The sequence below is a fragment of the Castor canadensis genome, chromosome 13 (genome assembly GCF_047511655.1).
Source record: "Castor canadensis chromosome 13, mCasCan1.hap1v2, whole genome shotgun sequence".
Taxonomy (NCBI): Eukaryota; Metazoa; Chordata; class Mammalia; order Rodentia; family Castoridae; genus Castor; species Castor canadensis.
This window is the reverse complement of record NC_133398.1, coordinates 101,437,768-101,464,540: the sequence shown is the minus strand read 5'-3', so window position 1 is coordinate 101,464,540 and position 26,773 is coordinate 101,437,768. Positions and strand designations below refer to the sequence as shown.

At 38.2% G+C, this 26,773-nt stretch overlaps 2 protein-coding genes across 5 annotated transcripts in view; one reads left to right on the top strand and one right to left on the bottom strand.

The window, feature by feature from the left end:
• Ecm2 (extracellular matrix protein 2) overlaps positions 1-8,456 on the bottom strand; it is a 30,304-nt gene extending 21,848 nt beyond the window's left edge. For both annotated transcript variants that reach the window (XM_074052341.1, XM_020158528.2), the window contains exon 1: positions 8,233-8,456. The gene's annotated coding sequence lies outside the window, so the exon portion shown is untranslated. The remainder of the gene's footprint in view (positions 1-8,232) is intronic.
• Positions 1-26,773, top strand: part of Cenpp (centromere protein P) — a 227,631-nt gene that overhangs the window by 171,950 nt on the left and 28,908 nt on the right. The window lies entirely within an intron of this gene.

Genomic DNA, 26,773 nt, shown 5'->3' with positions numbered 1-26,773 from the left:
CCCTGGGCTGCAGTCAGCTGACCCCTCTCTGGACCTCACTGTGCTTGGGAGATTTCTGTCCATCTGAACTCAGTGACTAGCATCACCCACAATCCATTTTCCCACTCCTCTTTCATTATTTTAATTGCTAGCCTTTGCAATTTTCTGTATGGTGGGGAGGGGATATGATTGTACCATATAAAAGTAACCATGAAGTAGCATCAGTACTAAAGAAGCAGGAGACAGAAAAGTAACAATTAACTGGTCTTGAGGACAGTGCAGGAAGAAACTGAGAAACAAGTTTGAAAAATAAGTTTTAAGGCTCTATTGGTACAGCAGCATTCTGGTGCAGTCCTAGAAAAGCTGGGTAGTGTGGACAGGTAAAGAGAAGGCTCCACAGGTGATAACAGAGGCTATAGTCAGAGATTTCACCCAAACAAGCTCTCCTGCCCTGAAGTTAGTCCTGGCAGCAAAGCCTGCAGGATGTCCACTGCCTATCAAAAGTCAACAGCTGAGACAACTTTCTTCAGTGCTCAGGCCCACACCCTACACCCTACACCCTACACCCTACACCCTACACCCTCCTTCCCACCTGGCAACCCTTCTCCTGTGGCCTACTCAGATCCCTTGCTGTCAGTATCCTGGAGATGGAGAGACCCTGCACAAAGTCCAACATCCATTCCTCATTAAAAATCTCACTGAATTAGAAATAAAAAGGAACTTATTCCATGTGAAACTGCCATTTATGGAACACTTAAACAGCTAACATCACACTTACTAGTGAAATATAATGTTTTCTCCTTAAGATCAGGGACAATGTAAGGACGTCTGTTTGTACCACTTCTGTTCAACACGTTACTGGGTTTTGTAGCCAGTATAGTAACATATGGAAGTAAAATGCACCCAGATTGTAGATGAACATTTTATTATCTCTAGAAATACATTTTTTTGTGAAATAAGATGTATTACAAACAACCAAATATCCTCTGCATAAAATTTAAGAAGACTAGAACTTTAATTCTTAGCAATTGTAAACCACCACTTTCTAGAAAATGCATCCAGATTGGAAAGGAAAAAGTAAAACTGACTTTGTACACAGATGTCTTAGTCATTTATGTAGAAAATCTTATATGGAACTTAACAAAAAAAGCTCTTATAACTAAGACTGGAGTTCAAACCTCAGTGTCACCCTAAAAAAATAAAAATAAAAAAGATCTGATATCTAACAAAAAAGCTTAGCAAGGTTTTAGGATATAAGATCCATCTATGAAAAACAAGATTACTTTTATGTGCTAACAACAATCAGAAATAAAAGTTAACATACCATATCATTTATGATAGCATAAAAATGGGAATTACTGAAGAATATTTCTGACAAAAGATGGGCAAGATGTCTGCCCTGAAAACTCTAAAGTGGTACAGCAAGAAATGAAATAAGATCTGTATAAGCAGAAGTATATGCTATGTCTATGGATCAGATAACTCAGTTGTTAAAATCTCAATTCTCCCCCAAAACAACCTTTCAGTTTGTCACAAAGTTATTCCAAATCCTAGGTACCCAAATTATTGTGATAAAAATTCTCACACTGAGCTTGGGGCAAAATGGTGCATTGCCTGTTATCCCAGCTGCTCAGGAGGCTGAAGCATGAGAATTGTAAGTTCAAGGGCAGCCTGGACAACTTAACAAAATAAAATTTTAAAGGGGTTGGGGGTTTAACTCAGTAGTACAGCATTTACCTAGCATGTTTGTGGCCCTACGTTCAGAATTCAGTATCTCACACACACACAAATTCACAAGCTAAAATTTGTATGGAAACTATAATGGGAATTTTGTTGAGAGACAGATGGAGATCACTGAGGTTGTAAGGACACTGTGGGTATGAGGAATATGTTCATTTTCTTATTTGTGGTCATAGTTTTGCAGGTAACTTTAGATATGTGTACTTTAACTTTCAATTGTCTTCACCCCTATATTTGGACAGGGATGTCACTTTATGTTCTGAGTAAGAATAAAGTTGTTTGGAGTCACATGTCTAAATTATGCAGTGAACAAACTTCACGGTCTGAACTCGTCTAAGGTACTTAACAGCATTGTACAATCTACACTGTTATCAGGCAGAGGAAGTCAGATTGTGGAGGACCTTGAGAATCAGACTGGGATTGATAGCAGTTTGGACCTGGGGTTGGTCCAGAAGCCACATTGGATTCTGCTGCTTATTTTTGTGTTACCTGCAAGCTAAAAATGTTTTTATTCTTTGTAAATGGTTTTTAAAAAATTAGGGCTGAGGATGTAGCTCAGCGGTTGAGCATTTATCAAGTGTGTGCAAGGTCCTGGGTTCCATCCCCAGCATCATTAAAAATAAGACAACATTCCATAATAGATAAAATGAAATTAAATTAAAATTTCAATGTACATAAAGTTTATTTAGAACACAGACATGCTCATTTTTTATTGTTTATGGTTTTGTACTAAAGCAAGCTGAGTTAAGTAGATGCAACAGAGACTCACCATGTAGGCTGCAAGATCTAAAACAGTTTACAGCAAAAGTTTGCCAACTCATAGTTGGGAGCAGTGTCTGGAGATATTTTTAGCAGTCAAAATTGGAAAGGCACTATAGGTTTCTTGTTGAAGAGACCAAAGATGCTGCTAAGCCGCCTTAACAGAGTGTACTGGACAGCCTGCCACAACAGAAAATTAGCTGGTCCTAAATATCAGTAGGTTGAAGAACCCTGATTTATAAAAATATACTGGGGTTTAAATTCAGGGCTTCACACTTGCTATGCAAGTGCTCTACCACTTGAGCCATTCCTACAAACCTTATCTTTGAGATAGGGTCTCACTTTTTGCCTGGGCAAACCTATACCATGATCCTCATATTTTAAGCTTCCCACCATAAATGGGATGACAGGTAGACACCACCACACCCAGCTATTAGTTGAGATGGGGGTCTAACTGCCCAGGCTGGCCTTGAACTGTGATGTTTCTGCTCTCTGCCTCCCAAGTAGCTAGGTTTACAGGCATGAGCCACTGGTGCCTGGCTTTGCCTTAGGTTTTTAATCATGACAGTCACATGTTGCTATAGGCAAAATGTAATGAGTTGTAATTGAATGGGGCCTTTCAGTGGTTAATTATAAAAAGGAATGGTAGAAAATAAATCATTATTTCCATATGGTAACCTCCTTCCCAAAGTTCTGTCCTAATTCCAAGAGTCTCTTTTCATTTGATCTTTTTCCACATCTCATGCATAAGTGTATTAAGGAGAAAAATTCCAGGCATGTTATCCTCTATTTTTAATATCTGTACTTTTAGTGGCATATGGCACTACTGCTGAGGTCATTGTCCACATTATGCATGAGCTCATATGATCAAAATCTTTGATTTATGGTTCTCCTTTCAATTTGTTACTCTCCCGCCCCCAGCCCCCCAGTTCTGAGAATTGAACCCAGGGTCTCATGTGTGCTAGGCAAGAATTCTACCACTGAGCTGATATCCCTAGCCCTTTTTTGCTTTACTTTGAGATGGGATATCTCTGAGTTGCTCAGGCTGACTTCAAACTTGTGATCTTCCTGCCTCAGCCTCCCAAGTAGGTGGGACTACAGGTGGGAACCACCATGCTTGGCTTATTTGTTGTATTTCTGTTGTGCGCTGGTGACACTTGTTTCCTAAGGGTCTACATCTGCCAAAATGGTTTTTCATTATATGGAACGCTGACTGGACCACTGAGGTTAGCTATATTTCCTTATCTCCTCAGGCCTCACTATCCCTGTTCACACAGCACTGTGGGAAAATTCCTCCTGAGGTGGTTGTCCACATGATATCCCATTAGAGATTTAAGGATAAAAACCTTATTCACACTTTTCTGCTGAATTCCTAATATTTTTATCAGTGTTTTTGAAAATGTGGTTAAAATTATAAAAACAAAACATTTTTGAAAACCAAAATGATACAGTAGTATATACAGCAAAAAAGACAAGTTGCCTTAACCATAATTCATAGTTTCATACAGGGGTATTCAAGCTTGTGGGTGTATGTGTGTGTGGTACTGGGGATTGAACTCGGGACCTTCTGCATGGTAGACGAGTGCTCTACCACTTAAGCCATACCCCCAGCCCTCAGACATTTTCATCAAGGACCAGAGAATAAATATTCTGGGCTTTGCAGAGCTGGGGTCTCCGTCACAGCTGCTCAGCTTTGTTATTGTAGCCACAAAGTAACCCTCAGCACTATGTAAGTGGTGGGCATAACTATGTTCCTGTGACACTTTGTATAGAAAACAATCTGGTCTGTGGTTTACAATTTTCTAACTCTGAAATTAGTGTATCTTCCATGACCCTACCCCCGCCTCAAAAAATACATACGAACATACATATTTGGTTTTTGGCAGTACTGGGGTTTGAACTCAGGGCCTCCCTCCTGCTAGGCAGGCTCTACCACTTGAGCTGCAGTCCCACCCCAACATTTATCCTTTTTATCGCTTCTCATTCTTTCCTGTATCTCTAATCTTCTGTTGGGAATATTTTTTCTCATTAAAAAATATCTTTTAGTAATTTATTTTTTGTAGAAGTGTTGAAAATCAGGTCTCTTTTTGTTCATCTGAAAATGCTTATTATAGATTAGGTTCATTGAAAGTACATACCTGGTGGATATAAAGTTTTAGGTTGACAAGTATTTTCCTTAGCATTTCAAGGATACTATTCTTATGTCTTTTTGTTTCTGTTGATCGGTGAGAAGTCATGGCTTAATCTAATTATTTCTCTTTTAAAAATAGCTATTTTTCTGACTGTTTTTAAGATGTTCTTTTTGTCTTTGCTTTTTTACTGATATATGTAGGTATAATTCTCTTTTTTTCTATAGTGTTTGGGATCCATAGCACTTTTTTAATTTGTGGCCCAGTTTTCATCAAATTTGGGGATTTCCCAGCCCTTATCTCTTCCTCCTCTTTTCAGATCTGCTGTTAATTGTGCAGCAGCCTCCTCATTATGTGTTTTATCCTTCCTTTGCTCCATGATTCATCCTCATTGTTTTAGTTGATCTGATTTATTCATATTCTTTTCAGCTGGAGTTAATGTTATTAATTTCATCTGCTTCCTTGTTTCTTTTATTGTATTTTTTAGCTTTCAGTAGGTTCCTTTTATTGTTTATGATTCTTTACTGAGACTTTTTTTTTTGGCAATACTGGAGCTTGATCTCAGGGCCTTGCACTTGTTAGGTAGGCACTCTACCCACTTAAGCCACTCTGCCAGCCCTCTGCTGGGATTTTTTTATCTCATCTTTTACTCTTGAACATAAAAATCACATTGGTTTTAAAGTCCACATGTGAAGATGAGGTTTTGTGGGTCCTGTTTTTGTCTGTTTCTATCATCTGTTACTTCTCTAGGTTTTTAGCCATATTCTGTCTCTTCATTTGCCTGATGATGTTAGAATTGTTGCCAGATATTTTGCAAAAATTTATGAAAATATTTGAGACTTAGAATCGTGTATTTTCTCTCCAAAGAAGATTTATATCTGCTTCGGGCATGAGGTTACAAACCTACCAATCACTCACTGAGTCCTTTAAAGCTGGGTATCGCTGTATCCCATAATACTCTCACTTTGGGTCCAACCCACAGCTTGCTGATTTCTTCAGCACTTCTCACCACCCCCACTGACTTGGCTCTTATTTCTTTTTTTTGTTTGTTTGTTTGTTTCCCTCTGGCCCCACTAGGGTATTTCAAACCTCTGCTAAGCTTCTCAGCCACGTCTGCTGGAATCCACAGATGGTTCTAAGTCTGGGTTTCAGTCCTATTCCAAATACTGTCCCTGTTGTTTTTCTCATTTTGCTACTTATTCTCAGCAGATCATTGGAGCTGATTTGCCTGGTCAGAGGAAGCTCTTTCATTTGTTTGTTGCAGAAATATATATCCTCTTTCTCTTAGAGAATGTTACAGGTTGTAAAAGTTTGTGATTCTTTTGTGTCTAAAAATATCCTGTTTGATTGAGCATATAATTTACAGCTTCAAAGTCATTTTAATAATTTTCTATGAAAACTATACAGCAGATATTGGTCCATTATTATCTTATACTTGCTGTTGGTGAGAAATTTGACTTGAAAAAAATTAAAGGAAATCTTTTTTTTCCTCCTATGGAAGCTTTTTCAATTTTTCAACTTACCTTTGACATTCAGTTTTAAGGAATGGCAAAAAAAAAAAAAAGATCACATCTCTAAGAACAAGCTGAGTGTTGTCACAACATCTGTAATCCCAGCTATGTGGGAGGCTTAGGTAGGAGGATTGCAGAATGAGGCTGGCTTGAGCAAAATGGGATAGGGTTATATCTCAAGTAGACTGCCTGCCTAGCAAGCATGACAACCAGAGTTCAAACCCCAGTACTTAAAAAAAAAATGTTTTGTTATTGCTGTTTAATTTTTCCTCCTTGGGATTTTTTTTTTTTTTTTTTACTAAAAACACCTTTCTCATACGAGCTCCCTTTACTCTTCTCTCCCATGCTTATTCAAGGCTGTGTTTTCCCTCTTTAAACTTGCTCCCTCCATCTGTGAAGATCTTCACAGATGGATCTTCCCTCCATCTGTGAAGGACTCCAGTTTCGCACCAGAAGCTCACATTATTTCCCAGTGCAGCTATATATTCATGAATTTATTTGTTTGTTGTATACCTTCTATTATTTCCAGGGATTTGGTGAAAAGACAAGGGAACCCAATGTGTGTTCAGTCTGCCCCCTTGAATCTCAGTAGATCTTTTTATGATTTCATCTGCCAAAATTGCCCTCCTGCGTCAGGTTTCACCTATGTGGACTTGTCACCACATCACTTTCACTAGCAGCCAATAGGCTTTGTGATATCATCATTGTCAACTTCAGTGCCAAACTTATTCAGGGTATTTGTATATTAATTACTCTAGCCATTTCAAAACCATTTCTATAGGTCATTGAAATTAAACTCTGTTTGAACAACTTAATGTTCTACTTTAGTTTCAGAAAAACTAACATGCAAAATGTAAAGGAGCAAATCCATTAGCTTATTGGCACCTGGAATTATAAAAGTTAATTTATAAAGTAAGGAGGCACGTTGGAAAGGAGGAACAATGGCAGCAGAGGAAGGAGAGGAAAAATCTGAGCTGTGGGCAGCGTCGAGCTAGAATTTGCTGCAAAGGAAGACAAGTTGGTTCAGATGGACACTGCGTGAACACTGAATTGCAGAAAATGTATGCATTGACGTTTTCTTGCTCTGACAATGGAATGTGCAGCCCCTCCATCCTGTGATGGAGAGAGCTCCCATGAGGGTCTCAGGATCCTGCTATCCCTGGGCCTCCTGCAGGCCCCTCTGCCAGGGCGTTGCACCCCCTACCCCAAGTGCTTAGGAGAGCAGGAGAGCACATGCCTGCTGGGGCCACACTGCGCACGTGCTCCCACGGACTTCATCCGAAAACCTTCTCCTTAGCCGTTCTTTCTCCCTCCACATGGACTCACTTTACTTATCCAGAAACCCAGAGAGAAGCAAATTGACAGAGCTATCTAAATATTGACAAAACCAGTATCTAGCCCCATTAAAATATCTAAATAAATTTTATGAAATGGCCTCTCAATTTTATAATAGATATTTTCAGTGACTTACAGAATTTCACTTTACATTTAATCTTTACTTTAGTAAGCCACTTTATAATTGAGTGGGTATATTTCTAGAGTTTTATAATTTCATGATACTGTAATCACAATATAATTTTAACAAGTTGTTTTTTTCTTTTTAGCACTTTTATATTTATCCCAACATTAAATATCACTCGTAAACTTTAACTTATTTTTCTCCATTTAAAGTTTTTCACCAAGTGTCTTAAGTAAATTTTAAAGATATTTACGACTTTAAACTTATCTATGAAGTTATAAACTGCCTTATCCTTCTTCATGTCACTCAACAAGCTTAAAATGAAAAATATTTTTAACTTTTTGTGTTGTTTTAGGACTTAATAATTGAGAAAGAATGAAAATTTTAGACCAAATTATACTTCTACTCATCACATAATTCTATGTAAACATATGAAAATAATTTAATCCTAATTCTGTAAAGTTTGAAATACTTGGGAATTAATCATCCTAAAGAAAACAAGTAAACAGAATAATGAATGCATACTTTGAACTTTAAAATCTATTAGTAAAGAGCTTATTTTCTCAAGGATTAGACATACTTGCACATTAAATACCCAAATATTAAAATCATTCCACATGCTTTAGTAGAAACTTAAAATTTAAAACTTTTTTACCTGGAAATCTAAACTAAGTAGTCTTTGCTTGGTGCCATTTAAGTCTCCCGCTGAAAATGAAACAAAATCAGAGCTTTCTTTTAAAAACAAAGAACAGACGGGAATGATGAAAAATGTTAGCTGACTTCTTAGTAAAATCTGAAAGAGAAACTGCTTCCCTTGGGGATAATGCCTTTCAGTTCTTTGTGAGGAAAATCAGCCAAAAAAGCAGGGAAAATGGTTACCAAGGGAAATTTCTTTTTTTTAAATCATAAGAAAAGTGGAAAACATCAGTGGGGGTTGGCGGGGAGTGTTTCCTTTGCAGGCTGAAAATGCAGAACAGGAATCACAAAAATGAGCTTAAGAAATCTGTGGTTTTCATAGGCTGTTTACATTAAAAAACAGTCATACCAGCCATCCTGTCACTTAAGCTTTATCAGACTATAGGGATGATATTCGAACCCAAGACTGTGTCTGCAAGCCCTTGTAAATGGGTTACTATACTTAAAGTTTTCATCTTTTCTGTATACCCCATTGTCACACACAGTGTTGTTAACAAAAACTGGTTACATATTAATGCTTTGGGAAATTATGTAAGTTCTAACCACTAAGTAGGTAGTAAAAAGAAATTGTACAAGGGAGCTTTATGACTCCCAATTTCCTGTTACTAGGACAAGTTAGCTGTGGACCTGGGCCACAAATTTCTTCATGTGCCCATAAGTGATTTAGAGACAGGTCAGGATTTGGAGCCCAGCACGGCTGCCTGTGGGGCCTTGATTAAGTTACTTAATGCTTCTGTCTAAAGATTATTCTTCTGTACAATTAGGATAGTATCTATCTTTCAAATTTTTGTGAAAATAAAATAATAAGATAAAGAAACTGAGTAACTCTATACCTGTCATAGACTCACTGATTATTTAAGAACTATTTTAAATTTCTATATTCTACTTCAGAGTTCCAAATTATTTGACAAACAGGAGCTAAATTTTTCTTTTCACCAAATCTTAAAATAACTTGGGTAGACTGATTTAAGATGATGGACTATGAAATTGTATTTGTTTTTAAAAATGTAAGACTGCATGGCAAAATAATAAGTAGTAACTCTTACAAACAAGTAATTTTGAGAAGTTCCTTAAAGACTGAAGACAGACAGGCTGTATCTTAAGGATGACACAATAACCCAGAACATGTGTTTGAGGACAACTCTGTGGGTCTTCCAGATCCATGAGCCTGGGAGCCATGAGGTTTGCTGGGAACCAAATCAGAAGGCCTGGGCAGAGGACCCCAGTCTGCGTGTCTCCATGATATGTTCCAAGTAGTCAACAACTGCCAGCACAGTAGGACCCATGTCTCATCCACTCCGCTCGAGTGACTGGCAGAACAGGGAGCCACCACACTCAGAGCCCAAACTAACTATGAATACAACCTGGCTCCAAGCACAGACTGACAAGCTCCACCTGCATGTTCATAGCTTTTTCTCAAGAGTTTTAAATTCTTAGTCATGAGCCAATAGTTTAGGATTACCAAACATCAGAAATGGGGACACCCCCCACCCCGAATATGCATATGCAAGTTTGAAGATAACTTCAGAGGTTAAAAACTTGATAACATACATGGGAAACTGAATAGTTCTATTAGAAGATAAAGTAAGAAAGACTCCTAAAAATTAGGGCCAAATGTAAAAAGATGAAAAACAGAAGACACCACAACTAGAGAGAGAAAATGAAAAATGTCACAGAACCAAAGGTCAAGGACTTCTACTATGGAAGTGCCCTAGGTGAAACTTGACTGGCATCAAGGTATATAATTTTGTAATTTAGGAGTGCTGGGGACAAAGGAAAGATTCTACATACTTGCAAAGGCAAAAATAAGTCATAGAATCCTGGATTACACAGACTTCACACCACCAATAACAATTCCAGAAACAAGAGGATGGTAGATCAACACTTCTAAAATTCTGAAAGAAATTAGAGATTAAAAGAAAAAGATGATGCATGGAAGCAACGCTAGGAATCTCCCTGTGTAGCTTATCTTTATCTCAAACTAGGAAAAATGCAATGTCTTTCTTATTATCTTTTATGTGTTTTCTTCTACAAAATTGGAGAACAGGCGGGCAGAACAGGTTCTACCCAGAGGTGTGAAGGGTGAGGAGATGGTACAAATAATGTGCACATGTGTATGTAAATGCAAAATGATACCTATTGAAACTATTCTGGGAATCTGAAAGGGGGAATGAAAAAGAGCAGGGGAAGAGATGAATTCAAGTATGATATATTTGATACATTGTAAGAACTTTTGCAAATACTCCAGCGTACCCCCACCCAGCACAACAATAATAAAAAAAAAAACAAAGAAAAAAGAAAAAGATGAGCAGCTCGGCTCACAGATGGGCCAAAGCCATTGAACCAGCAGTTTGTAGAAAAGGAAGTCTCAGTGGTCAATAGCAGAAAATAGTTTTTCAACTTCACTAATAACCTAGAAACACAAATTAAAATAGGCAGTATTTTCAGTATCAGATTGGAAATGTTGATGATAGATTTGGGGAATAGAATCTAATTATCAATATTTTTAAAAAATTATCCAAATGATTGCAACCTACTCAGGCTTGAGGACTACTGCCAATCAAAATTCATAGCCTTATTTGAAATATGCACGTTTTTGAGAAGGGGGATGTCTGTGACATGCTGTATTGGCCAGTATGGAGGGCAAACAGAAACTATTGTATTCTTTGTGTGCAGCTTAACTGTCTCTTCCTACATTTTACTTCTGGAAATCCATTATGAAAACACATCATTCTGTGCAAAAGTGTGCCTCCAGAGAAGTACTTAGAAGCACTGTGGCCATGGAATTTAATAAGGTGGTTTGGGGTTTTTTTTTTTTTAAGGAATTAACCCAGTTGTGTATTGATAAAGTACAACAGACTACCATAAAGCTGTTTTAGAGCAACTAAAGCAACCCTGTAGACTGGGCATGCAGCATTGTCCCTACTAAACCAAAAGGAAAAGAGATTTTCAGCTCTGTGCATGCATTATGATCTTGCCTTCTTTTGATATGTATAATTTAACATCTTACTGGAGAGCAAATTGGAAGGAATAAACAAAAGCTTAATAGTAATTATCTCTGGGTGATGGAATTACAGAGGGAATGAGTTCTATATTTTTACAGTGTTTTCAGCTTTTTGTAAAAAGATCAGAAAAAGAATAACTTTTAAACAGAATATAAACAGTCAAAAACAGAAGTAACTCTTAACAGAAAGGAGTAACAATAACTACCATGCTGAGATTGACCAGGTTGGAGAAAGCCAAATTTTGCAATTTCTGAGGTCACTGCTCTAAAACCTTGTGGTTTAATGGATGGTTACATGAGCCCTTTTGCAGAAACTACTTTACCCACACCAGTTCATGGAAAATGCTGGTATTACATTTTTCTCCTATGCCCGTTATTATTGCAGGCATAATTATGTCCTAAAGCTTGGCCCAGACAGTACTCTGCAGTAGTGTGGTATGGGCTCCCAAAAGGACAGGAGCAGAGCAAGCAGCACCAGTGGGTGTCATAGGGCAGTCTCCAGGACATTTTTTTTAATGCCACTTAAGTAAAATCACCATTTCAGTATTCTTTACCTGCTGTCCTAGAGTACCAGTGAGTTGGTTTTTCTTTGAAGGGTACAATTGCTTAGTGTTTGACAACTTGGCAGACACAAATCCCCAGAAAAAGCAAGGTTTTAAGTAGGGCCAGTCTCCAAGAGGGGGTCTTATCTTGCTTCAGGGCTATTTTAGAACTAACCCTCCCTTCCTCACGCTTTACTTCAAATGCCTTTTAAACTAAGTCACACTTGTTTGTTGAACTTACCTTCCCAATGGAATATTTCCATTTAAGTGGAGTGATAATGTAGAAATTGTGCCATGATTCTTCAGCTGTTCTCCTACTGGTGGATATTCAGTTTCTTTCCCTTTCTCTTCCACAAACAGAGTGTCCTTTTTAAGATTTATCCCTGTTTCTGGGTCGCTTTCCAAAGAGTCTAATACATGTACTCCCACAGACATATGTAAATTCCCATTTTCCTGCCACCTGTTTTTTTTCACATTTTTGAATGGGTAACGTACAAGCTGTATAAAATTTATGGTACATGGTTAAATGTTTAGTTTTAAATATATAGAACTAGGATATTGGGTGATCCCAACAACCTTCACATTGAAGTAGCTAGATCACATCCAAAAACCATGTTAAAATGATCAACAAGGTGGGGTGATCATCTTGAATTACTGGGCCCAGACCAAGGACGTAAGCAGTCTTTGTCCTGGGGTACCATAATGTCAACATTACACGAGATCAACAAAAAGTTGTTTTTTAAAAAATCCATCACCTCAAATACTTATCATTTATTCCCCATGGAAGCCACCATTGGACTTGCTGCTTCTGAGTTCAGTTGGTGTTTTTTTATTTTAGATTCCACATATGAGTGAGATCATGTGGTTTCTCTCCCTCCCCACTCCCCTTTTCTTTCTCTCTCTCTCATTCACTCACTCAAACCCAGGATCTCCTGCATGCAAGGCAAATGCCCTACCACTGAGCTATATCCCTAGTCAGGCATTTGTCTTTCTGTGCCTGGTTTACTTCATTTAACATAATGACTTCCAGTTGCATCTATATTGTTGCAAATGACAGGATTGTATCCTTTCTTATGGCTAAATATTATTCCATTATGCATACTTACCACATTTCTTTTTATCTGTTCATCAATTGATAGATCTTAGTTTATTTCCATTTCTTGTTTTTGTGAACATTACTACAATAAACATTGCAATGCAGATATCTCTTTGACATACTTATTTTATTTCCTTGATATATACTCAGTAGTGGGATTGCTAGATCAAATGGTAGTTTTATTTTTAATTCTTTGGGGATCTTCCATATTAGTTTCCATAATGACTGTATTAGCTTACATTCCTATCAACAGTGTGCAAGGGTCCCTCTTTGTCCACATCCTTGCTAGTACATGTTATCTTTGTCTTTGTAAAGTAGCTATTCTAATAGATGTGATGCAATATTTCACTGTGGTTTTAGCTTGCATTTCCCTGATAATCAAGATGTTAAGCATTTTTTCAAATACCTGTTTTCCATTTGTTTGCTTCTGCACAACAAAAGAAGTGGTCTCTAAGTTGGAGAGACCACCCACAGAGTGGGAGAAAATATTTCCTAGCTATACCTCAGAAAAAGGACTGGTAACCAGAATATACAGGGAGCTAAAAAAAACAAAACTAAACTCCTCAAAAATCAATGAACCAATAATGACATGGGAAACTGAACTAAACAGAACTTTTACAAAGGAAGAAATCCAAATGGCCAAAAAACACATGAAAAAATGCTCACCATCCCTGACCATAAAGGAAAGGAAATCAAAACCACACTAAGATTCCACCTCACTCCTGTTAGAATAGCTACCATCAAAACATCAACAACAACAAATGCTGGTGAGGATGTGGGAAAAGGAACCCTTATACACTACTGGTGGGAATGTAAGCTAGTACAGTACAACCACTTTGGAAAACAATATGGAGGCTTCTTTAAAAACTAAACATAGATCTACCATATGATCCAGCAATACCACTTCTGGGGATATATCCAAAAAAAATGTCTCAGGCTATTACAAAGGCACCTGCACTCCCATGTTTACTGCAGCAGTATTCATAATAGCCAAGTTATGGAAACAGCCAAGATGCCCCACTACCAACATGGATTAAGAAAATGTGGTATTTATACACAATGGAATCTTACTTAGCCACAAAGAAGAATGAAATCTTGTCATTTGCAAGTAAATGGGTGGAACTGGAGAACATCATCTTAAGCAAAGTTAGCTAGGCTCAGAAGGCCAAAACTCGTATGTTCTCCCTCATGTGGATTATAAACCTAAAACAAATACAGTAATATTACTGGACATGGCTCACAAACTAAGGGGAGAACACGTACAGGAGGAATAGGAAAAGGGAAGGAAACCTAAAACTTGAAAGTGTTTGATGTGCTTACTGTAGAAAAGCAAATAAAGTAATCTTAAACTAGCAGAGGCCACTATGTAAAGGTGACTGTGAAGTAGTGAAGAGGTCTGGTAGAGATGAACCAATGTGGGTTGTAATACACATGTGGATGGAAGCAATGCAAGAATCTCTCTGTATAGCTATTTTATCTCAAACTAGGAAAAATGCTATGTTTTTCTTATTATCTCATGTTTTCTCTTCAACAAAATTAGAGAAGAAGGCAGAGTGGGTTCTACCTGGAAGTGAGGGGGATAAGGGTAGGAGGGCAGGGAGAAGAGGTGGCCCAAACAATGTATACACATATGAATAAATATACAAACAATTAAAAAAATTAAAAAAGAAAGATATCCCTTTCTAGGAACAAGATAGTAAGGATCATGAAAGGTCTTTGTCAGTGTAGTGAAACAAAAATGAGAGTGAGGGGGAGGGGAAAGGGAAAAGAGAGGGAGGAAAAAGGAAGAGGGGAAACATGTTATTCCCAGATTATATGATTGTATATGGAGACAATCCAAAAGAGATTTCTGTTAAATTATTAAAATCATCTTCACAGTTCTCTGAATACACAATTAATATGTAAAAAAGTAAATTTATACCCTGAAGGAACGAAATCAAGGAAGAGATGTGGCTGGTAGAGTGGCTGGAGTGGTTAGAGCACCTACCTAGCAAGCGTGAGGCCCTGAGTTCAGAGCTAAGTGCCTCAAAAAAAAAAAAAGAAAGAAAGAAAGAAAAGATGTGATTTAAACGTCAAGTAAATTTAACTATATGAAGTATGTAGGAACGAATGTAACAAAACTGTACCAGAGAGGATCCAAGATGGTGACTAGAAGGCAGAAGCGTGAGCTCTGTAAACCAGAAATTTTGTTGAGACGCTGGAGCCACACTTGGCAGAAAAAAACCACCAAGAAGAATCAAACCTCCAACACCCTGAACCCCCAGCCCAGACAAAGTTTCTCCACGCCATGTTACACTGAGAAAACAGGAGGGCTCCTGCGCTGCCAGACACGGGCTCCAAACCTGCATGGGAGACGAAGACCAACAGGTGAGCAAATAAGCAACATGCAGTATTCCCACAGCTACCCCTGGGATAAACCAGCATAGCCCCCTGGACAGACCAACCCCTGCCCCACAGAAAAAAACTTAAATAATAAACAAGGAAGTGAAAAGGAGCATGCAGCAGAGGGAGCTGGGTGTTCTGAGCACACCAGAGAAGAGGGGAGGAGCAAGGAGCTGATCTCCACATAAACTTTCAGTAAACAAATGGCTGGAAAGGCAGAAGGGCCGACAGTGGGCGGATGATAAGTCAATGCCTGAAATAGGGCACATAGCAGTCCACAAAGCTCATCTCTTTAGCCAGTGAGCAACACCCAAAGTCAAACAGTGTTGCAAAATTGAAAAACAGCAAACCAGCATAACACGCTGACAGCAGAGAGCCGGCTGATGGATCTCTGACCTTGCCCCAGAGAAAGGGCACAAGGCAAAGAAACAAGCCCCCAATAAACCAACACAGTGAAAACCCAACTCCAAAGCAGGACGACTAGTGGGCCACAGAGCTGATCTCCAGAACCTAAGGACAAGCCACACCTTCCTGAGGGAGTTGCTGACTAAGTAGCTGCCAATAATGAAAGACAGGAAAAAAAACTGGCAAGTCCCCAACTATCTGGTGAGGCTAAGACAGAGCTTCTGCTTAAATACCAACACCAGGACTGGATGCTGAAAGAGTAACACCAGAACTGCTAAGACTGAAATTCTATCATTCCTGAACCTGGAATTTTTTTTATGTGTTTGTTTGTTTTGTTCCCTGTTTGTTTACTTCTCCCTGTTCATTTCTTTGGTTCTCTTTTTTGTTGTTGTTGTTTCTTTATCTTTTTTTTTCTTTATTTCTTGATTTTGTTAGTTTTACTATTGTAAGTTAGCTAATACTAAATTACACACAGACCAGGAAGAGAAACAGCACCAAGTGGAGCAATGGGAAGATGAAAAAGGGATGGAAACAATTCTCCCCCCAAAAGTAAATTAATACAGGATTCAGAGGGAAATGAAGAAAATAGATACCCAGTTCCAGACTCAAAAAAAAACAAAGATAAACTATGCCAAGAAACCAAATGAAGCCCACAAGAACAACCTGAAAGAAGAAACCCTGCAAGTAATCACTGAGAATTTCATGGAGATGTTACTAGACATGGTCAACCAAAACATACAGGAGGCACTCAAATTCTAAGACAACAAAAATAAAGACTATGAGAAGACACAAAAACAAATAAATGAAGGGCATGGAGTGAGGTATTCCGGGCACTGAATGAAAATAACTTCAACCCTAGTATATTGTACCCATCAAAACTATCATTCAAAATAGATAGAGCAATAAGAATTTTCCATGATAAGCAGAAACAAAAACAATATATGACCACCAAGCCACCACTACAAAAGATTCTCCAAGGAATTCTGCACACAGAAAATTAAAGCAAACAAAACCATGACAGGACAGGCAGTACCAAACCACAGGAGAAGAAAAGACAAGGAATTAGAAAGTAACATCGATTCACCTACACACAAACCCTTAAAAACAAGAACAACTAAATGATAGGAATCATCACATACCTATCAATGCTAACACTGAATATTAACGGACTTAATTCCTCCATCAAAAAACACTGGTTGGCCAACTGGATTAAAAAGGAAGATCCAACAATCTGTTCTTTACTGGACACCCATCTCATCAACAGAAACAAGTACTGGTTTAGGGTGAAAGGCTGAAAGAAGATTTACCAAGCCAGTGGCCCCAGCAAACAGACAGGAATAGCAATACTTACCTTGGAAAAAGTAGGCTTCAAACTTACATTGATCAAACAAGATAAAGAAGGAGGACAGTCCATACTAATAAAAGGGGAAATATGCCAAAAGGAAGTAACAATTATCAGCCTGTATGCACCCAACATCAATGCACTGACTTCCATCAAACATACTCTGAAGGACCTAAAAACATATATAGACTCCAACACAGTGGTAGTGGGAGACTTAAACCACCTCCATCAACCAATAGATAGGTCATCCAAACAAAAAATCAATAAAGAAATTCTAGAACTAAGTCACACCATAGATCAAATGGACCTACCTGATGTCTACAGAATATTTCATCCAAATTCTGCACAATATACATTTTTCTCAGCAGCCCATGAAACTTTCTCCAAAATTGATCATATCTTAGGGAACAAAGCAAGCCTCAGCAAATATAAGAAAATAGAAATTATACCGTGCATTCTGTCTGATCACAATGCATTAAAACTAGAACTCAACAACAAAAACTACAGTAAAAAACATGCAAACAATTGAAAGCTGAACAACACATTGCTCAGTGATCAATGGGTCATTGATGAAATTAAAGGGGAAATTAAAAGGTTCCTGGAAGTTAATGAAAATTAAACACGACCTACCAAAACCTATGGGACACATCAAAGGCCATCCTAAGAGGAAAGTTTATAGCCATGAGTGCATATATTAAAAGGACAGAAAGATCTCAAATCAGTGACCTAATGCTACATCGCAAACTCCTAGAAAAACAAGAACAAGCAAATCCCAAAACAAACAGAAGGAGAGAAATAATAAAAGTACAGGTCAAAATCAATGAACTAGAAACAAAAAAAAAACCATACATAGAATCAATGAAACAAAAAGTTGGTTCGTTGAAAAAATAAATAAGATTGACAGACCCCTGGCAAACCTGACTAAAATGAGGAGAGAAAAAAAAACCTTAATCAGTAAAATCAGAAATGCAAAAGGGAAGGTAACAACAAACACCACAGAAATCCAGGAAATCATCAGAGACTACTTTGAGAACCTATATTCTAATAAATTTGAAAATCTTGAAGAAATGGACAGATTTCTAGGTACTTACCAAGAGGATATTAATCACCTGAATAGATCTGTAACACAAAATGAAATTGAAGCAGCAATAAAGAGTCTCCCCAAAAAGAAAAGTCCAGGACCTGATGGATTCTCTGCTGAATTCTATCAGAACTTTAAAGAAGAACTGATACCAACCCTCCTTAAACTGTTCCATGAAATAAAAAGGAAAGGAACACTGCCTAACTCATTGTATGAAGCCAGTATTATACTCATCCCAAAACCAGACAAAGACACCTCCAAAAAGGAGAACTATAGGCCAATCTCCTTAATGAACATCGATACAAAAATCCTCAATAAAATAATGGCAAACCAAATCCAGCAACACATCAGAAAGATCATTCACCACAACCAAGTCAGCTTCATCCCAGGTATGCAGGGGTGGTTCAACATCCGTAAATCTATAAATGTAATACAGCACATTAATAAAAGCAAAGACAAAAACCACTTAAGCATCTCAATAGATGCAGAAAAAGCCTTCGACAAAATCCAACACCAGTTCATGATAAAAGCTCTAAGAAAACTAGGAATAGAAGGAAAGTACCTCAACATTGTAAAGGCTGTATATGACAGACCTACAGCCAACATCAGACTTAATGGTGAAAAACTGAAACCATTCCCTCTAAAATCAGGAACCAGACAAGGATGCCCACTATCTCCACTCCTATTCAACATAGTACTGGAATTCCTAGCCAGAGCAATTGGGCAAGAAGAAGGAATAAAAGGAATACAAATAGGTAAAAAACTGTCAAAATATCCCTATTTGCAGACAAATATTTGGACACCCAAAAAACTACCCAAAAACTTCTAGACACCATAAACACCTACAGCAAGGTGGCAAGGTACAAAATCAACTTCAAAAATCATTAGCTTAGCTTTTCTATACACCAATAACAAACAGACTGAGAAAGAAGAATATATGGAAACAATTCCATTCACAATAGCCTCCAAAAAAAATCAAGTACCAAGGTGTAAACTTAACCAAGGATGTGAATGACCTCTACAAGGAGAACTACAAACCCCTGAAGAAAGAGATCCAAGGAAGACTATAGAAGATGGAAAGATCTCCCATGCTCATGGTTTGGTAGAATCAACATAGTAAAAATGGCTATACTACCAAAGGCAATCTACATGTTTAATGCAATTCCTGTCAAAATCCCAATGATGTTCATCACAGAGACTGAAAAATCTACACTAAAGTTCACTTGGAAAAACAGGAGACTGTGAATAGCCAAGGCAATATTCAGTAAAAAGAGCAATACTGGAGGAATCACAATACGCGTTTTCAAACTATATTACAAAGCAATAGCAATAAAAACAGCATGGTACTGGCACAAACACACACATGAAGAACAGTGTAACAGTATAGAGGACCCGGATATGAATCCATACAGCTATGCCCACCTTATTTTTGACAAAGGCACCAAAAATATACAATGGAGAAAAGACAGCCTCTTCAACAAATGTTGCTGGGGAAAGTGGTTATCTGTCTGCAAAAAACTGAAACTAGATCCATGTTTATCACCCTGTACTAGCATCAACTCAAAATGGATCAAGGACCTTAATATTAGACCTGAAACTCTGACGTTTAGTACAAGAAAGAGCAGGGACTACTCTGGAAGTAATAGGTATAGGCAAGGACTTCCTCAATAGAACCCCAGCAGCTCAGCAACTAAGAGAAAGGATGGACAAATGGTACTTCATAAAATTAAAAAGCTTCTGCACAACAAAAGAAATGGTCTCTAAGCTGAAGAGACCACCCACAGAGTGGTAGAAAATATTTGCCAGCTATACATTAGACAAAGGACTGCTAACCAGAATATACAGGGAACTTAAAAACTAAACTCTCCCAAAATTAATGAACCAATAAAGAAATGGGCAACTGAACCAAACAGAACTTTGTCAAAAGAAGAAATTCAAATGGCCAAAAAACACATGAAAAAATTCTCACCATCTCTAGCCATAAAAGAAATGCAAATCAAAACCACAATAAGGTTCCATTTCACCCCTGTTAGAAAAGCCATCATCAAAAACACCACCGACAACAGGTGTTGGCAAGGATGTGGGGGAAAAGGAACCCTCGTATACTGCTGGTGGGACTGCAAGCTAGTGTAAACACTCTGGAAAAAAATATGGAAACTTCTTAAAAATCTAAATAGCAATCCCACTCCTGGGTATATACCCAAAGGAATACAACACAGGTTACTCCAGAGGCACCTGCACACCCATGTTTATTGCAGCGCTATTCACAATAGTCAAGTTATGGAAACAGCCAAGATGCCCCACCACTGACGAATGGATTAAGAAAATGTATCTATACACAATGGAATTCTATGCAGCCATGAAGAAGAACGAAATGTTATCATTCGCTGGTAAATGGATAGAATTGGAGAACATCATTCTGAGTGAGGTTAGCCTGGCCCGGAAGACCAAAAATCATATGTTCTCCTTCATATGTGGACATTAGATCAAGGGCAAACACAACAAGGGGATTGGACTATGAGCACATGATAAAAGTGAGAGCATACAAGTAAGGGGTGAGGATAGGTAAGACACCTAAAAAACTAGCTAGCATTTGTTGCCCTTAACGCAGAGATACTAAAGCAGATACCTTAAAGCAACTGAGGCCAATAGGAAAAGGGGAACAGGTACTAGAGAAAAGGTTAGATCAAAAAGAATTAACCTAGAAGGTAACACACACGCACAGGAAATCAATGTGAGTCAATGCCCTATATAGCTATCCTTATCTCAACCAGCAAAAACCCTTGTTCCTTCCTATTATTGCTTATACTCTCTCTACAACAAAATTAGAAATAAGGGCAAAATAGTTTCTGCTGGGTATTGAGGGGGTGAGGGGGAGAGGGAGGGGGCGGAGTGGGTGGTAAGGGAGGGGGTGGGGGCAGGGGGGAGAAATGACCCAAGCCTTGTATGCACATATGAATAATAAAAGAAAAATGAAAAAAAAAGACAGTTTTATAATGACAGAGGATAAACAGTAGACAGTGAAACAGATCACCAGAGACACATACGGCCTCTCGATTTGTGAGAGAAGAGACTACCACATGTTGGGGGACCCCTTGTGTCATACATATTGTGTAAAGGGACTGAGGAGAGAGAAAAAGCAGACTACAGACAGGAAAACAGGCTATGGAGTGGTTCTGTTACACCCCAGAGACTATAATCAGTGGACAGAGGTTTGGGCTTAATTTTAAAAAATTTAAAAAGTCAATTAAAGATGTGTTGGTACACATCTGTAATCCCACCACTAAGGAGGCTGAGGCAGGAGGATCATGAGTTTAAGGCCAGCCTTAAACAAAGAGACCCTGCTAAAAATAAAAACAAAAAACAGATGATATTCTATTGAGAATTTTACCCAAGAGATTGCTCATACATTGGACTAGATGTTATCACTTTATTGATAAGATTGTGTTTTTTCAATTCTGTCATCCTAAAATGGAGACTTGTATGTCCATTCTTTCTCATGGTTCCTCCCTCACTTCCTAAGCAGTATTAGATCAGGGGCAGACTTAGTAGAGCTGCCATCCTAGACTGAGGATGGGACCACTGGTGAATGAACTCTGAGTCTGACACTTTCAATTGGTCCTCCAGCTCAAAGTGGTCTGGAACCCTCCTTTGAAGTCCCAGGTGACTGGAACTGACCCCAAATCTCTATTCCATATAATATTAGAGATGGAGAATACATTGGTGGATTCCCCTGTATTGAGTCTACATGTGGAAGCAAATTCAGTTGAACAAATTGTGAAACCTAAGGGTTGTGGGCTTGAAGTCTTAGTAAGAGGGAATAATCTAATGAAGTAGTCCAGTTTCTCATTTCTGTTTTTGAGAATTGTAAAATAGGATATTTGCTTTCCTTGAATTTTCTACCCTGCCATAGTCATATTCAGTCTGACAGGTTGGAAGTATTTATTCATGCAAAAGGAAGTACTAATTGAGGTGATAATACAAATGAAGGTTCACATATGATATTCTAAATGTGTAAAATTTGCATACTGAGTTAGCAGCTAAATAAATTATGTTCCGTTCTCTTACCTTGACAAGTATCCTTTATAACAACCTGGAAACTCATGTTCAAATTTAGGATCCTAAGTTTCTCAGAATTCCCCTGTACCAGAACATGGTTGCTCGAGAAGTGGCCAATACATGACCCACCACCCTTCCTTCCCAGCTATGCCATGCTTGTGACCTACTGTGCTTGCACACTCCTTCCTCAGCTACACAGGAGCAGCTGCCATCTCTCCCAGGGCATGCTACCTGTGTTGTCTGTTTTCTGGATGGCAGAGCCAGGGAAGAGACCTACATAACCCTGATAACTAAGTCATTTGGGCAAGGAGTTCTGGAGTGCTGGATACCCAGCACATGATCTAGAAAGACCCCTCTTGTCCAGATCTAAGTGTGATGCAAAGATGATGTGGGTGAAGCTATAGTTTAAAAGACAAGAAAATATTCTGGCTGAGAAATACATAGTACCATTATATAGTAAGGAGTTGGGTATAGTAGTCTTATTATGATACACTCTAGTCCCCCAAAATGAAATCCTGTGTTTTTAAATGTACTGTGCTCTTGAGATAAGTGAAATTCTACCATTAAGTGTAACACAAATCAAGGAAATCATTCTGAAATTATCTGGTTTAGAGGAGACAAAAAATAAAGCAGATAAACATACCAGAAGCCAGTGTGTTCTAATAAAGAAGGTGCCATCATGAACTTGTCCTTAACAATAAAAAGTCACACATGAATGTTAAAGGCAAGTAATTCTGTCATTGGGTTTTAATGTTTGTTAGACTGGTCTTGGGTGTGAATCCACATCTCCTTCATCTCATCCTTTTGGACTCATGTCCCAAACTTGAAGTCATGAGTCAACTGGCCAAGTGGAGTCACAGTGCAACATGCCAGTTTGCATGATCTTAATTTGTTCTTAGCATATGTCAACCAAAATGAATTTTCCTACATTTTTTTCTGCCTGTCCTCAATGTGCCACCTATTCGTTCTCTCCATTCTACTTCTAATTCAATTTCTTGAAAAGGCAATCTACAGAAAGTGCCTTTTCTGTAGATTCTTTCTCTTGCCGTTCAGCTACTGTATTTATGGTTCTAGGAAAGCTGTTCTCTCAGAAGTCTCAGTGGCTGCAAACCCATCAAATCAGCCACCTTTTGTCTTGTCTTTTCCAATTAGTTACCCTATTTTGGGAAGTCTGCTCTTTCTTCTCTTTCTGACTTCCCCCTTATCTTGTACTGAGCCCCATGCCCCCAACCACCATCCACATCTTCAATGCTGATGTTCCACAGGTCCCCTCTTGGCCTCTTCCCCTCTTACTGCTTCATTCATTAAACATAAATGAGCACCTCCCTTAATCATATTTAACATGTGTTAATGAATTACATCATCACATTACTGCATACTAATGAGTTCTGTATAGGTTTTAAATTCTAAGCTATTTTCTGAGCTTCATGCTAAAATTGTCAACTTCCATTTGATCAACTTGCCTTGACTTCTTGCTGCATCAGCACATCCAGGGGAATACTCTCCCACTACCCCCCAAAACATGTTATTCCTCCTATATTCTGTATTGTAGATAATTCATGAAACTATAGACATAAAAGATTTGCCTAATTACTGGTTTTATTGGTTGGAAGGGCTTAACATTTTAGCTTCATCTCTCTTATTAAACTGCTGGCTATTTAAATTTTGACTTGGATGGATATAGTGAGTTTATATTATATCCCTGCAGCTAGGAAATTGTTTGCTTATCCAGATCAACCTACTTTAACACTTGTAATATTGTGACTAGAGTTCAGAAAGAGTTTAAGTTACAGAAGAAACTTTGTTGAAAGAAAAGTATGTTGGCATTTATTATTTATTTTCCTTTCTTATTAACCACATTAGTCATTTTTTGCCATAAGAGTGAATTTGAAACAAAAATGTAATTTATGTTATTTAGCATTTAAATGGTTTTGTAGAGTTTGTTGTTGTTGTTTGTTTTGGCAGTATTGGAATTTGAACTCAGTTGCTAGGCAGGCACTCTACCACTTGAGCCACTCCACCAGCCCTTTGTAAGGTTTTAAAGCAACCTGGGAGTAGACATTTTCTGTATACTTACTGACAAAATCAGGTGCTTACCTGGTCCCACACACACTATCCATGGCAAGTGATAGGGGAGGCAGGTAGAGAGAAACAGAGGGCACTGGCATATATACATGAGTCCCTTCTTGATGCCAGATCCCTGGCTCTTTGCTAGGCACTATACATGTGTAATCTCAGCCTCTTCAACCCAATTGCATTCATTTTTATCGTCCAACATACAATGGAGGAAAACTGAAGTGTCACAAAAGTTAAATGAGGAAACTAAAGCTTCCTGGAGTTAAACTACCTAACTTGCTGATAAATGGGAAAGTTGATAATGAACCCAAGACAGTCTGATTTTCTTTCCCTACAACTCTCAAGGTGGAGTTACCGGTCAGCACTTCTGTCCCTAGCCAGCACTGAAAGGCATATAAACAGACATTTTCATCATCTCATTATCAAGGATCCAGACTCTCAAAAATCCATAGGCTTCAGATGAAAACCAGATTTCTCACTGCCTAGAGAATGAGTTGGTGACAGATCAGGACCTGGGTCAGACCTTGGCTGGGTCACTTGCACAGCATGGTGAGTCACATGCTCCTTCTGAGACTCTGACCTTTAGGATTTCTTAATTTATTTCTCTCATGCTTTCTATGGTGTGTGTTCTCACTTTGGAACCATAACCACAGCCTTCAGAATTGTTCTTTCCCTGTAATTTTCCTCCTGCAACCCCTGAAGCCCATGCTTAGTGTGAAGTTGCTGAAAGGACGGCACATATGGTAGTTTTAACATTTACTAGGGATGGGGATTCTTTCCCACTGATACACTGTCTGAAAGAGATGGCTATAAACCAGAGTGACCACAAGACTTACAAAGGTATTTAATGAAAAGGAAGAGTTTGGCAACTCATGGAAGCCATCACTCATGGGGGATAAAAAGACATTCACTTGAGGTTTAATAAGTCAAAACACAGTGTTTGTCACAGCCTCATTTTTTCCCTATTACTGGTGGGTGATATCATCATTCTCATTTCCCTTAGAATCTTTTTGTATCCAGGAAATGGAAAGACTGATGTTAACTGCGTTTATTATGCTGTATTTTTATTTTTAAGGAGAATTTGAGTTTTTCCAGATATGTACATGACTTTTTTCTCTTTACTTTTTTGGGGGGACAGAGGTTTTTAGGGATCAAGTCCAAGGCCTTGTGCACAAATTCTACCACTGAGCTATATCCCCAGCCCCAGAAGATTTTCTATTTTTTTCTTATTTTCCACAAATTAAACTTTGCCTTCTTTTTTCTTTTTCCAGTGCTGGGAATTGAACCCAGAGCATCATGCATGGTAGACAAATGCTTTCTCTGTCCCTGAGGTACATCCTCAGCCCTAAAACTCTGATCTTAAAAAAATAGTGATGATGATGATAATTAAATTAAAACTTTCCCCAAAAATTTTAACAGAAGAGAAATTTGGTAATTGCTGGGAGATACAAAGATGAAAACTAAAGTTTAAACTTTTTCATTTTAAGGGCTGATGGAATGGCTCAATTGGTAGAGTGCCTTCCTAGCAAGCATGAAGCCCTGAGTTCAAACCCCCAGTACTGCAAAAAAAAAGAAGAATTTTTTCTTTAAAAAAGAAAACTAAAATAATTACAACACTGTTGAGATAGTGCGTAAATAATAGTATTTTATAATACAGTGCTCATCTATACCCTGCATTTATTTCTGTGTTAGAGTGAAGACTTTTAACATTGCTACATACAGGCACAAATGTGAGTAACATCTGTCTTGCAACATGGGAAAAAAAATAACAACATTAAAAGTAAATGTGCATTATTCCTTGAAAACCTCAAGCCTCTACTTTCTTTTTTTCCTCTCTCTTTGTTTTTTTGTTCTTTTCTTCACTTCCTTCATTAAATATCTTCTCTTCCAAGAAGTGATATCCAACTCCACAGTGCTCCTTCAGCACACCAGGCACTCTACTTCATCAGCACTTATTTCATCTTGTTTTCAGTTATAAATGGCTTTTTCTGTTTAGTTTTTGCCCAAACAGTACTTAAATTCTTGAGGACTTGCACGTATGTGTATCAGTGGTTAAGTCATTCAAATAAGTTTGTAGAGTGCATCTTGAGTTTATCACTGAAATGCATAACAATAACAGCAGACCTGACACTTGCCCAGCAAGTAATCTCTTTTAGATATCAGACAAATTATTGCCTCTGTATTAAATAAAGCAATCAGTCTGGGAGTGTAGCTCAATGGGAAAGCACATTCTTAGCATGTCCAGGGCTCGGGTTCAATGCCCAGCCACAAGCCGAAAAAAAAAAAAATCAAGTGTGATCATTTCTGTGATTGAAGAGATGCAGACTATTTTGGAAGCAAGCAAGTGGGTGCATATCTGCAGTTCGAGAGTCAGAAAGTGTACAGCATCATGAACATAAATGGTCCTCCTCCATCAGTATATGTTAACAGTCCCACTCTTCGTGTCTCACTTCTTAATCTCCTCCTCCTCCTGCAGGCAGTGAACATGATTGTGAGACTAGAGGTTCAAGTGC